The following is a 13,328-nucleotide window of genomic DNA, read 5'->3' as shown; positions in this document are numbered from 1 at the left end:
CCCAAATGACTCCAGAAATCCTAATAAACTGTGTAAGCCAAGGTTATCCCCTGTGACTTGAACAACTGTACCCCTTACACAATTTCTAGATACCGGATTCTTAACCCCCTCAATCTCAAGCACTTTTAGATCATTTACTAGAGGCTCAATTATAGAATTAAAACCATACCGTCTAATATCCTGTGCATGAAAGAGGGCACATAAATGAATGTTATCCAGTGAGGAGTTAAAAATGGGGTGGAAATTCCTTAATGTAAAATAGATAGCACCCAATTTGTGTATACCTTTTTTAGAACCCAAAGGGTTAGCAGTCTCGAAATCATCATAAAATAACTGAATTTGTAAAGCATCTTTTTCTGTGCAAAATAAAGGATTACTTTTAAAATGGGCCGCATCACTTAAATCAACATAAACACCTTCCTTTGGAACATGCCTGGGTTTAAACAAATCAGTAAGATGCGGATTTTGTAAAATTGACTTCAGTGTTTCTAAAATGGAAACATAAGAAAACTTATCTGTTACAACAACTTGATCAAATGTTCCAGTGGTTTTATTTCTCCTGCTATCAAATCTTGTGCCAAGCACTATTTCGGTTGGTTCAACAGTTCCCCATTTCTCTGTAAATAGTCTCTTTCGTTTGGCTTCCGAATTTAACAAAGTAAATGGATTTTCCAAATGTTGAAATGAACTTTCTATTTTCCTTTTAGTTGCAATGTCATGTGGAGACAGACAGAGCAAAGCTGTATCCTGGGCCTGACTGTGAATCTCACAAACTATTTCCTCCATAGATGAAACAAAACCACTTACAGCAGATTGACTTAACCCAGCAAATTTTAGTTGTGCAACAGCAGATGCACACATATCCAAAGTGCTCTTTTTTGACTTTAACAATACAGATGTCGTGGCCACGCATTCATCCTCATTCATGGTGGTCTCTGGATTAAACTCTGACTGCCGTCTTACAGTTGGTCCACCAGACCCCGCTTCAGCAGAAGTTCCTTGTCCTGATGATGAACCACAAAACATTTTAAAAGCTTCAACACTGCTCAATGAACGATAAATGAAATTAATCCTTAAAACAGGCAACTTCGCAAGAGAACTCCTGTAAAAGATTGCAGAATGAGCTACATAATCAAAAAAGGTAGATTTCAGAATTTCATCATGTACCTTCAAATGACGCACATCGTTCCTTAGCTAAGCCTCTCTGTATAGTTTTGAGTCTCCATGCTAAGTACCCAGTACCGCTTTCGCCATCATAATAATGTTCCTTAGGAAAACAAAAATAAAGGTAAAGTCTTTAAATTCAACAGCAAAATACACCACCTATGGGTATGTGAGATCAGCAACATTTAACATGCCAACAAAGAATTAGAATTCAAAGCTGACACTTACGTAGCCATTTTTAGAAAAGGGGTCACTCAGGTAAGGGAACTAAGCCACAATTCCTCTGGCATATTTTTCTTTCACCTGCTTTGGTGGTGATGTACTGCAGTAAAAAAAAGAGATTTTTAGTGTCCTTTGCATGAATTTAAACAACAACAACAATGTAAAACTATAGAGTTCATATATACACCAGGTAATGATTATGAAGATTACCCATTCTTTTCTGTCATGTCAGCTGTTAAGATGTTAACCATTTTCCTCCTTGTTTCGTCCCCCAGAGACTTGGTTCGGTTGTATTCATTTATTATATGCTCCCCACCAGGTTTTTGGACAAGAATGGTTTCTACCAACTCAAACAAATAATAAAATGAATAAATATTTGTATGTATATGTATATGTATGTGTGTATATATATATATATATATATATATATATATATATATATATGTATGTGAGTATATATATATATACACACACACACACACACACACATATACATACATACATATCAGTAAGCCTTAATTTTATAATTTTATTTAAATAAATTTAATTTTTAAAAATACATTTATGAGTTTTAACAGTCTTTTCCATTCTTTTTTCTCTCTTTTTAACACCAAAATGTAAAAGTACAGAAAAAAAATTATTATACCTACCTTTTTAGCTTCATCGTCTAACCTAATTCGTTTACTGGAGGAGCTTTCTTCAATAATGACTGTATCCTGTGAGTCACTGGAGTCAATGGAAGACAGGGACTGATTTGACTGCCCATGAGAGGCTTGTGGAGAGGCAGAGCCCAAGTCTGTTTGCAGATGAATATTTATGGGGAATTGTTGTTAATTAGTAGTATTAAATTTCTAATGTGTAATGTAATAAATACAAACCTGCTCCATGTTTTATGGTAAGGACTCCAACTGAGGATCTGACTACATCCTCAAAAACATCATCATCCACCTCAGTCCCTGATTCATCAAAAACCTTCACATTCTCTGGTACAGATGGAACACCAAACTTTAAAAATGCTTTAAAACAAACAAACAAACAAACAAAAAAGCATGCAATTTTATGAGAAAGTATACGGACTTACAAGGTTTTACACAGCAATGATTAACTTTGAACATCAGGGAACAAGCAACATGTGACTATATATAGTCTCATGTAAAATTACTAGACACTCATCAAGTAACATAAATAAATAAAAATAGAAAAATGAATGTAATGGAAGTATATATATGTTTTTTTTTTTTTACCAGCAGTCAAAAATTCCTCCAGGCTCAGCTCAGTTATCTTGACAAATTTTGGGGCATCCCCAAGTTTCACCTTAACTAGCATGATCTGAGAAGTGACAAGAGTATCACACAAATTATAGTGTAAAAAGATTTCATGCCCAACATATAAATAAATATGCCCAAAGTAATACTGTTGCAATAATTTACATAGTCACCTCAGTTGGATCTAAGAATTGGTCATACTAAATAGCAAAAGAAATGTCAAATAGTTCAGTAAATACTTACAGTCACTTTTCATCTAGTGATGCCATACAGTTTCTGATCGAAGTTGCCTTAAATTGAGAATGTAAAACAGCGACAATATGTCAATTATATTGCACAACTCAGTTTCATTGTCAAGATTGAAGCACATTTTCGTTATTTTTCTAATATACAGCGTTTAAACACTGCCACTTCTTACAAACAGGATACTAGCACTAACATGTAACGTTCTGATCATGTCGGTTAATTCTGTGACTAACATTAATAACCATAACATTATGAAAGGTAAACGATTTAGCTGGCGTTTTATTCCTTCGTTGCACAGCTTTAAACCATCGCTAAGCCCATAGCGCCGTCTAACGTTAAAACAGAATACTGTATCTAACGTCGTAATACATGTGGAAAATCAACTAAATCTAACATACATCAGCACCGATATTACATGAATTATACGTTAAACATTGACATAACTTACATGATGCAAATATCTAATTTAAAGTTACAGTCCAAGCTGAAACTTCACAATTTCAACTAACGTTATCCAACATATAAAAATGCCGATGCCCCATTGGGACGTTAGATAATTCAACATTAAAACAACTAAACCATATTCATGGGATATAATGCCAATTGCAACGGAAAACAAACAAACAAATTAAGTTAGATTATTGTCATAATTTGTTTTAGCATTGCATGACGAAAACGCATGAACTTGCCACGACGTTACCTAATCGGAAGTTCCGAAATTAAATCGACAAAACTACAAAAATTGCATCAAAATACAACATATACAGTAACATTAGCACATTTATTTAGATGAAATATTAAAACTGTGTTTTAGTACGTTACTTAAACAAGCTTACCTGTCGATTGGAGCTAAAATAAAATAGCGACCAGAACACTCCTGTCCAGTTCAGATCTTCGCAGGGGGTAGATTGAGGGGCGGAGCTTCACAGAGTAAAGTTAACGACGCAGAAATTAACTCTGCTAGTTATCACCAACACTAGGGGGTATCTTTCACTATTTGTTGTTGAATTAACTCCTTAAGAGTAAAGACAAAGCAACACTGCCGTATTAACACTGCTTATTTTACTGTGTACAATGCATTAACGATTAATGTTTTTTTTTAACTGTTCAGTTCAGAAAAATTATTATGAGACTTGCATTCATTTGTATCTTTTCAAACAAGATTTTAAAGAATTTTGAAAAAATACAAATTTTCAGTATAGTGTTAATAGTATTTGTCTTTTGTCATTTCTAGCAAGTGTATAACGTATACTTAAATATTATTTTCTTCTTTTGTTAACAAAGCAAAATTAATTAATGTCAAGAACTAACCTGAGGTGACCAGAAGACTTAGCTTTAGCAGTTAGCCCTTTGTAGCGTGAATGGTAAACCCAAACGCGGAAGAACACGAGTAGGCAGGATAATCACGCTCTTTAATCTAAGGACTCTCACGAATGGGGAGCAAGGGAAAGACACAATCTAACCCGCGTCCTATAAATGCACACTCAATCAGAAAGCAAGACCAATAAAGTGAGTACTCACGATTCGACGAACGATTCCGACGAGACATGGGCCAAAACTCAATGACTGAGCAAGATGCTATGGTTTGTTTACTCCTTTCATACTTCCTGGTTCGCGACCGCTTCACTTCCGGGTCCTAGTGCCGGTCGCGTTTCGAGTGTGCATGACAGTACCCCCCTGTCCAGGACCGGCTCCAGACGGTCCTGAGGTGGAGGATACCCTGTGACGGTAGTCCCGGATGAGCTCGGGGTCGAGGATGAACCGTGCTGGAACCCAAGATCGCTCCTCGGGGCCGTAGTCTTCCCAATCGACCAGGTATTAGGTGCCTCTGCCCCGAGGGCGCGAATCAAGGATTCGTCGCACGGTGTAAGCGGGACCTCCGCCAATGATGCGGGGAGGAGGAGCAGGGGGGGTGGGTGGAATCATCGGTGAAGTGGTGAAGCGCCGCAGGCAGCTGGAGCCGGTAGGTGACAGGGTTAATTCTCAGAGTGATGCGGTATGGACCGATGAATCTGGGTGATAGCTTTCGGGATTCTGTGTGCAGATGGAGGTTCTTAGTGGACAGCCATACCTTGTCACCTACTCTATACAACCGTCCCGGAGGGTGTCGGCGGCGATGCTGGGCGACGTAGCTGGTGTTGGTGCGTTGGATGGCGAGGTTGGCTTGGTTCCATATCCGCCGACACCTACGGACCAACTGTTGGGCCGATGGTACGTCAAACCATAGCATACCTCAAATGAGCTTAGGTTCGTGGCAGAGGAGACGTGGAAATTGTGAGATAGCTCTGCCCATGTGAGGTAGCGGGCCCAGGAGCGCTGGCGATCAGACACAAAACACCTCAGGTAGCGCTCCACCTGTTGGTTGGTCCGTTCCGTCTGACCGTTAGTCTGGGGATGGTAGCCAGATGACAGACTACTGGTGGAATTGATCAGACGGCAGAAGGCCTTCCAAAACCGGGCGGTGAACTGGGGCCCTCTGTCCGAGACGATGTCTTTGGGAAACCCATGCAGGCGGACTACGTGTTCCAGTATCAGCTCGGCGGTGTCCTTAGCTGATGGGAGTCCGGAGAGGGCCACCAGGTGTACTGCCTTGGAGAACCGGTCAACTATCGTGAGGATGGTATTTTTCCCTTCGGAAACCGGCAGGCCCGTGATGAAGTCCAGGGCGATGTGTGTCCAGGGCCGTCGAGGAATGGGAAGTGGTTGCAGCTCTCCGGGTGTGGGTCGGTTTGGGTCCTTGGCCCTGGCACACACCGGGCACGCCTAAACGAACTCCTCTATGTCCTTCTTCATGAAGGGCCACCAAAACGCCCGTTTTATAAAGAGCAAGGTCCTTCGGTTCCCGTGGTGTCCGGCGACGGGCGAGGAGTGCCCCCATTGTAGGACCTCCGATCTTGAGGTTTGTGGCACGTAGAGTCGTCCAGGCGGCACACCTGCCGGTTCGGTCTTCGCAGCCTGAGCCTGGCGTACCCTCGTTTCCAAGTCCCAACGGAGGGGTGCAATTACATGTGACGGGGGTATGACAGGCACGGGGTCCGCCTGGGGGGCGTCCTCCTCTTGTTGTCGGGAAAGGGCGTCGGCCTTGGTGTTTTTGGACCCCGGGCGGTATGACAGATGGAAGTCGAATTGTTCAAAAAATAGTGCCCACCGTGCCTGCCGTGGGTTGAGTTGTTTAAGGTTTCTGATGGTGATGAGATTTTGATGATCCGTCCAGACAATGAACCGGCCATTCCTCCAAGGCCCACTTTATGCCCAACAGCTCGCGGTCCCCTACTCCGTATCGCTGCTGAGTGGGATTAAATTTCTTCGAGAAGAAGCCACAAGGATGTAGCTTCTGGTCTGGACCTCGCTGGGAGAGGACAGCGCCGGCGCCCACATCCGACGCGTCCACCTCCACAACGAACGGTTGATTGGCATCTGGGTGAAGCAGAATAGGGGCGGTGGTGAAACGGTGGCAGAGTTCTTTGAATGCAGAAATGGCGGCGGGAGTGAGGTGGAAAGGATGAGGTGAGGGCCTGGTCAGACTGGTCAGTGGTGCTGCAACTGTACTGTAGCCCCGGATAAAGCGATAGTCTACGCATGGGCGAAGCTTGCCCCCTTTCTTCTTCACGAAGAAGAACTCCGCGGCTGCCGGCGACGAAGATGGCCGGATAGTCCCATTGCGAAGGGCGCTGGCGACATACTCCTCCATAGCCTGCGTCTCAGTGGCCGACAGCGAGTAGAGATGGCCGCGGGGAGGGACGGAACCTGGCTGAAGCTCTATCGCCAGGTCATAAGGGCGATGGGGTGGCAGATGGTTGGCTCTTCTCTTGCAAAAGGCTCCAGCCAGGTCACGATAGGGGGGAGGTATGGCGTTGATGTCGACGTCGGGGGCCTCGGACTCCGTGGAACACGTCCCAGCCTGAGCCCGTAGGCAAAGTTCAGTGCAGGTCGGTCCCCACTGGAGGATACGATTCTGATTCCAGGAAATGAGGGGGTCGTGCTGCAGCAGCCACGGGTAGCCGAGGATGATGGGAGGAGATGAGATGGAGGTGAGGTGAAGTTGGAGCTGTTCCTGGTGTTGATCGATTATGAAGGTGATGAGTTGGGTCTGTTGAATGATAGGGCTGGATGAGAGGGGCCGACCGTCCACCGAAGTGATGTGAACCGGCTGGGATAACGCCTCGATCTTCATCCCCAATTCTTTGGCATAAGTTGAGTCAATGAAGTTACCAGCGGCACCAGAATCGATGAACGCAGTATTTCGAACTCGTTTGTGGCCAAATTGGAGAGTTACCTGGACCGTGAGATGTGAGATGGTGGCGTTGGTCGTGGTGGAAAGGTGGAGAGGGCCCGGTGAGTCTCTCCTCGTACTCACCGGGGCTGGGCGTTTCCCGGACGAAATGGACAGATCGCCCGGTGATGTGCCGCTGACCCACAATAGGCACATAACCCCTCTCTGTACCGTCGTTCGCGTTCCGCCACGGTCAGGGAGGCGCGTCCCCGGCTCCGGTGTCAACCACGGCAGGAGGTGGAGATCCGACAGATCCAGTAGTTGGAGCGGTGAGAGCAGTAGGTGGTCGTGGTGCGGTGTAGGAGAAGGTGGGTGCAGGCGGCAGGGTCCTTGGGGCTGGCTTCGGGCGAGAGAGGATGCGCTGGTCAATACGAAGGGTGAGCTGGATCATTCCCTCCAGGGTGGCAGGAAGCTCTCGCCCGGCAAGCTCGTCTTTTATGCGCGGAGCCAGTCCCTCGTAGAAAGATGTCCGGAGCGCGGCATCTCCCCAGTCAGTCTGTACAGCGAGGGTCCGGAATTCAGCTGCGTACCGGCTCACGGACAATCCTCCCTGCCGCAGATGGTAGAGCTTGGTGTCGGTCTCCCCCTCGCCCGCTGGGTGTTCGAAAGTGAGTCGGAGTTGGCGGGTGAACTCATTATATGAGTGCGCGGTGTCTGTATCCGCCCGGAGAACTGCCGTGGCCCACTCAGCTGCCAGCCCGGATAGCAACGAGACCAGAAGCGCGATGCGTAGCCGATCGGTGGAGTACCTGGTGGCATTAAACTCAAACACCAGATCAAGCGCTGTTAAAAACACATTACACTTCCCGTCCGTGCCATCCCATTTATCCGGAAGTGCCAAAAATACATCGGAAGGAGGGGGGGTGGGTTGGTGCGGCGCCGCGGCCGCCGCAACGGGAGGCCCGCTAGCCGCGCAATCCACAGCCGCCCGGAGATCCGCGTTCTCTTTCCGGAGCTCCGCGACCTCGCGGCGCAAGGCCGCGACGTCTTGGAGGCCCAGGCGCAGATTAGCGATCTCCCCGGTTAGCTTGTTGATCAGCTCGGCGTGCTGATCTACCACGTCGCAGAGGCGCGCATGATCCGCTGGGTTCACCGCGGATGGCTCAGTCATTCTGTCAAGAACTAACCTGAGGTGACCAGAAGACTTAGCTTTAGCGGTTAGCCTTTTGTAGCGTGAATGGTAAACCCAAACGCGGAAGAACACAAGTAGGCAGGATAATCACGCTCTTTAATCTAAGGACTCTCACGAATGGGGAGCAAGGGAAAGACACAATCTAACCCGCGTCCTATAAATGCACACTCAATCAGAAAGCAAGACCAATAAAGTGAGTACTCACGATTCGACGAACGATTCCGACGAGACATGGGCCAAAACTCAATGACTGAGCAAGATGCTATGGTTTGTTTACTCCTTTTATACTTCCTGGTTCGCAACCGCTTCACTTCCGGGTCCTAGTGCCGGTCGCGTTTCGAGTGTGCATGACAATTAATTTACTTAATAGTGTTGTTTCTAAAAAAAAATTTTTATCATTTCTAGCAAGTGTATAATTAATTAATTAATTAATTAGTGCAGAATTAATTAATGTACTCAATAGTGTTTCATAACATGTAGAGTCATTTAAAAAAATAATTAAATATTAATTTAAAAAAATATGTTAAAGCATATTACCCAAATCATTTCTATTTATTTTTGCTTCCAACTTTCGACACTGACTTTGTGCCCTTGGGTCGCTAATTCATGTTAATGAATTGCTAATAAGTCTTCATTAGAGGACCTGTGAGAAATACATTACACCGCTATGACCAAACAAACAAACACAAATTCTTATTAAATGCACTGCAAAGAATTATTTGATCTCCTGAAGATTTTGTAAGTTTGCTCTCTTATAAAAGAATGAAGGGTTTATAATTTTTATTGTAGGCTTACTGGAAAGGATAGAGACAGAATATCAACCAAAAATCCAGGAGAAGCACATGATACAAAGGTTATGAATTAATTAGCATTTCAATTAGGAAAATAAGCATTTGATCCCCAAGCAAAACATGACTTACTACTTGGTAGAGAAACGCTTGTTGGCAAGCACAGAGGTAAGACGTTTCTTGACCCATTCACCCATCCACGACCCATCTTCAAGAGGTTCTCCAAAAATTATAGACCTTTCATTTCTTTGTACGTAAGTGGGCAAAATCTACAGGGGATTAAATAATTATTTTCCCCACTGTATTTATCACATGACAATGAAAGACTGGTCACATGATCAATAATGAATTGTATTAAATTGTATTGATTTCTCTTTTTCTGCTTAATTTAATTGCAAAGCCATTGCTGACCTTTCTCTGGCCCTAATCACAATGCAGCAAAGAGGCCTTGGAGCTTGACCTGTAACTACATACTATCCATTGGTGATACAAATTTCCTTGTGGGTAAGACTTAGCATTAAAACACAACAACTTCCTTAACCAAATCAACCAGTAATTCCAAAACTCAACATATCATTTTGCTTTGTTGGTATCCCAGCTATATCAGGCCTCCCTGGCTTATCTGTGGGCTCTTGGAATGACCTATAGCCCATTATACAGCCAAAATACAAGATAATAGTGAAAATACCCTCCATCCCCTTTTATCTTATTCAAGAAGTTTGCACCTAATAGCAGATAGATCTAACCCTATACATCCATGTTCCAGATACCACAATTAGTGCTTTTTGGTTAACCTGTCATGACAAAATTATCTGCAGAATATGCATCTATTATATTTTGTATTCTATTCATTAACATACATAATGATAACATATATTTAGGCTTGAAATAAGTACCTTGAAACTTAATACTAGGGTTTGAGGATTTTATTTCTAAATTTATGCCTTATACGATACAATGCATTAACTGCTGGTAGTTTTTTTTTTAACTGTTCAGTTTAGAATAATATTTTGAGACTTGCATTCGTTTATATCTTTTCAAACAAGATTTTAAAGATTTTTGAAAAAACACAAATTTTCAGTATAATGTTAATAGTATTTGTCTTTTATCATTTCTAGCAAGTGTATAATTAATTAATTAATTAATTAGTGCAGAATTAACTAATGTACTTAATAGTGTTTAATAAAATGTAGAGTCATTTTAAAAAAATAAATATTAATTTAAATAATTATTTATTTATTTATTTTAATTCAATATCTTTACTGCATCTAGTCTATGATATGTATGAAACCTATCAATGTATAATCACTCACCCACTCATCGTCTATATTGCTTTATCCTGAATACACAGTCGCAGGGGGCCTAAAGCCCGCATTTTCCAGCACACCTGAGGGGAGTACACCCTGGACACCCTGGATCTCTTATGAAGGAGAAGTACAGGTATAAACAAGAATGTGTACTGGTTGAGGGACCAGTCAAAAGTTTGGACACACTGTCCAATCCCATGGTCTTTTCTGATTTTTTTATTTTTTGCTATATTGTAAAACAATGCTGACCGCATCTAAAATATACAATAATCTCATTTGTTACAGTTGATATTGAGATATGTCTGCTTATGCTCTGTACAGCCTTCATAATGGTTCTAATCGAAGGTGCTGTCTGTTAATTGGTGACTTTTACACTAATATTAAAATCTTGTCACATGTAGCGATATCTATTCAGGGAGGCATGGCTGGAAATAAGTGAAGGGCTGCTTTAATTTTGACAAGCCACCAGATGTCGCTGTGCCTCCTGAAATAAATGCTTTAAAGCTTTGAATGAATTTTACACAAATATTAAAGAAAGACACGATGCTTTATAAAAGTGCAAATAAAAAGCATTTTACTCTTTATGCATTATGAGGTTATGATTTCAGTGGTTTATTATTAATTCTGTATATTAGAATATAATATTCCACAATGTATAATCCACATCCTGGGTTTCAAGAGATCATGTTCCCATCATATTTGAGTATGGATATATGTGATGTAGCTGAAAGTCATTGAGATACCAAGTTGTATATTAATAGCTATGATGCTACATCTGGGTGTTTGATACACTCATTTATAGTTTATTAGAATTGGATAGTGTTTGAAAGTAAGTGTAGTCTTTAAATGTAAATGTGTCATTTAACCGTAATTAGAAAATCTAACGTCACACATATCTAATATACGTGAAGTCTTAGAAAAGTAGTCGTGTTGTCTGTATTTGCCCAGCAAACCATCTATTATCAGCTAGTTAAAACGTCTCAATTATCTTAAAAAAATACAAAACTATAACGAAAAGACAACTGATTATTTTGCATATATTAGTTTTATTCGACAAGCTCGTAAAAAGACATTGAAAGGGCGAAGAGAGAACCGTGAAAATCATTGTTCGAGGAAACATTTGGGGAACTGAATTATTTTAAACTCCTGCATTCTCGTCTTACTTTCTTTATTTCACCTTGTATGATAGGAAAAAACTGAGCCTTTTAAGAATAAGATGAGAGAAAGGCATTCAGTTATTCTTTCTTTCCCTAGTTGTTTTAAGGGGGGAAATCGACTAATCGTACTTTTTTCTAAATAAATCTTTATTGGGCAATGTTATAAATACATTTAGATTAACGCGCGCATTCAGCACCACGGTCAGCTCCGCATTAACTCGCCTCCCCGTATCCCGCGCCTTCAGTTCGGACTTCCCCAGCTGTAGTCTGCGTTCTGCTTCGACTGACTACCAAAAGCCCAGTGACTGCACCACCTGCATCTTTACCTCCGACTTTCATCTCACTTACCTCTTTACTGATTAGGTTATTTTTAGACAAACACACCGCTGACATACATTTCATTTCATTTCTGTGACACACCACTGGCCAAGACACAGCAGTGCTACTGATTTTTTTTTATTTTATTTTTGTTTTTTCAATGGTTTACATATAATACAGAAAATGTTTTTTTTTAAGTCAAAATCGGTCCAATCAGAACTGAACGTCTATAAAACGTTTATTTACTTTTACATTAGTTTCTTTAGTTAAAATTGCTTTTTGTCATCTGCCCAATGCATATTGTTAACACGTATACCTTTAAAATTCCAGGGCTACCTCAGAGATGGTGTTTGATAAAAGCTTAAAAAAAACACATTGTGTTTTTAAATATTTTTATACCACATAATTAAGTAAATAATTTTGTACATTCTGAAAATTGTGAAATTTATATATTTCTGTTTTATTTCTGTTTTATTTTGTAAACTTTTTTATATCTTCTTCTTTGTCTTTCGGCTGTTCCCTTTCAGGGGTCGCCACAGCGAATCATCTGCCTCCATCTAACCCTATCCTCTGCATCCTCTTCTCTCACACCAACTAACTTCATGTCCTCTCTCACTGCATCCATAAATCTCCTCTTTGGTCGTCCTCTAGACCTCCTGCCTGGCAGTTCCAACCTCAGCATCCTTCTACCGATATATTCACAATCTCTCCTCTGAACATGCCCAAACCACCTCAATCTGGCCTCTCTGACTTTATCTCCAAAACATCTAACGTGGGTTGTCCCTCTGATAAACTCATTCTTGATCCTATCCATCCTTGTCACTCCCAAAGAGAACCTCAACATTTTCAGCTCTGCTAAATCTAGCGTTGCCTCCTGTCTTTTCTTCAGTGCAAAAATGCTCCTGTCTCTAAGCCGAAGAGCATTGCTGGTCTCACCACTGTCCTCTACACCTTTCCTTTCATATATTCCAGCCTAATTTATTATTATTATTATTATTATTATTATTATTATTATATATTTTGGGTAATTGTAATTTCTAGTGCAATTGTAATAATCTTTTCTATTTTAGGACACTGAGAGTCATACAAGTATTTCATATAAATTAGAATATTATTTATTTATTTATTTATTCATTTTAAGAGCATCCTCAGTCTATTCTTATGCCCCAGAGTCTGTGTTCTGGCTTGACCCGTTCAAAGCTTAACACAGGCCGTTTACCTCATATTGTGGCGGTGGTTATATCGGCGTACAAAAAAAAAGATTTACGTTTTTACACCAAAAACGTGTTTGCATATCGTGTTTGTGACACTGACTGAGTCTGTGTGTAGAGACATAATATGTAATACTGAGTGTAATGAGCAGACCATGAACCTGAGTTACATGTTATAATCAATTATACACTATAAGGTTTATTTAGTATAAATTAGAATAAATACGTCTCATATCAATTATCTT

Source organism: Clarias gariepinus, chromosome 2 (assembly GCF_024256425.1).
Source record: "Clarias gariepinus isolate MV-2021 ecotype Netherlands chromosome 2, CGAR_prim_01v2, whole genome shotgun sequence".
Classification (NCBI taxonomy): domain Eukaryota; kingdom Metazoa; phylum Chordata; class Actinopteri; order Siluriformes; family Clariidae; genus Clarias; species Clarias gariepinus.
Note: the sequence above shows the minus strand (reverse complement) of the source record.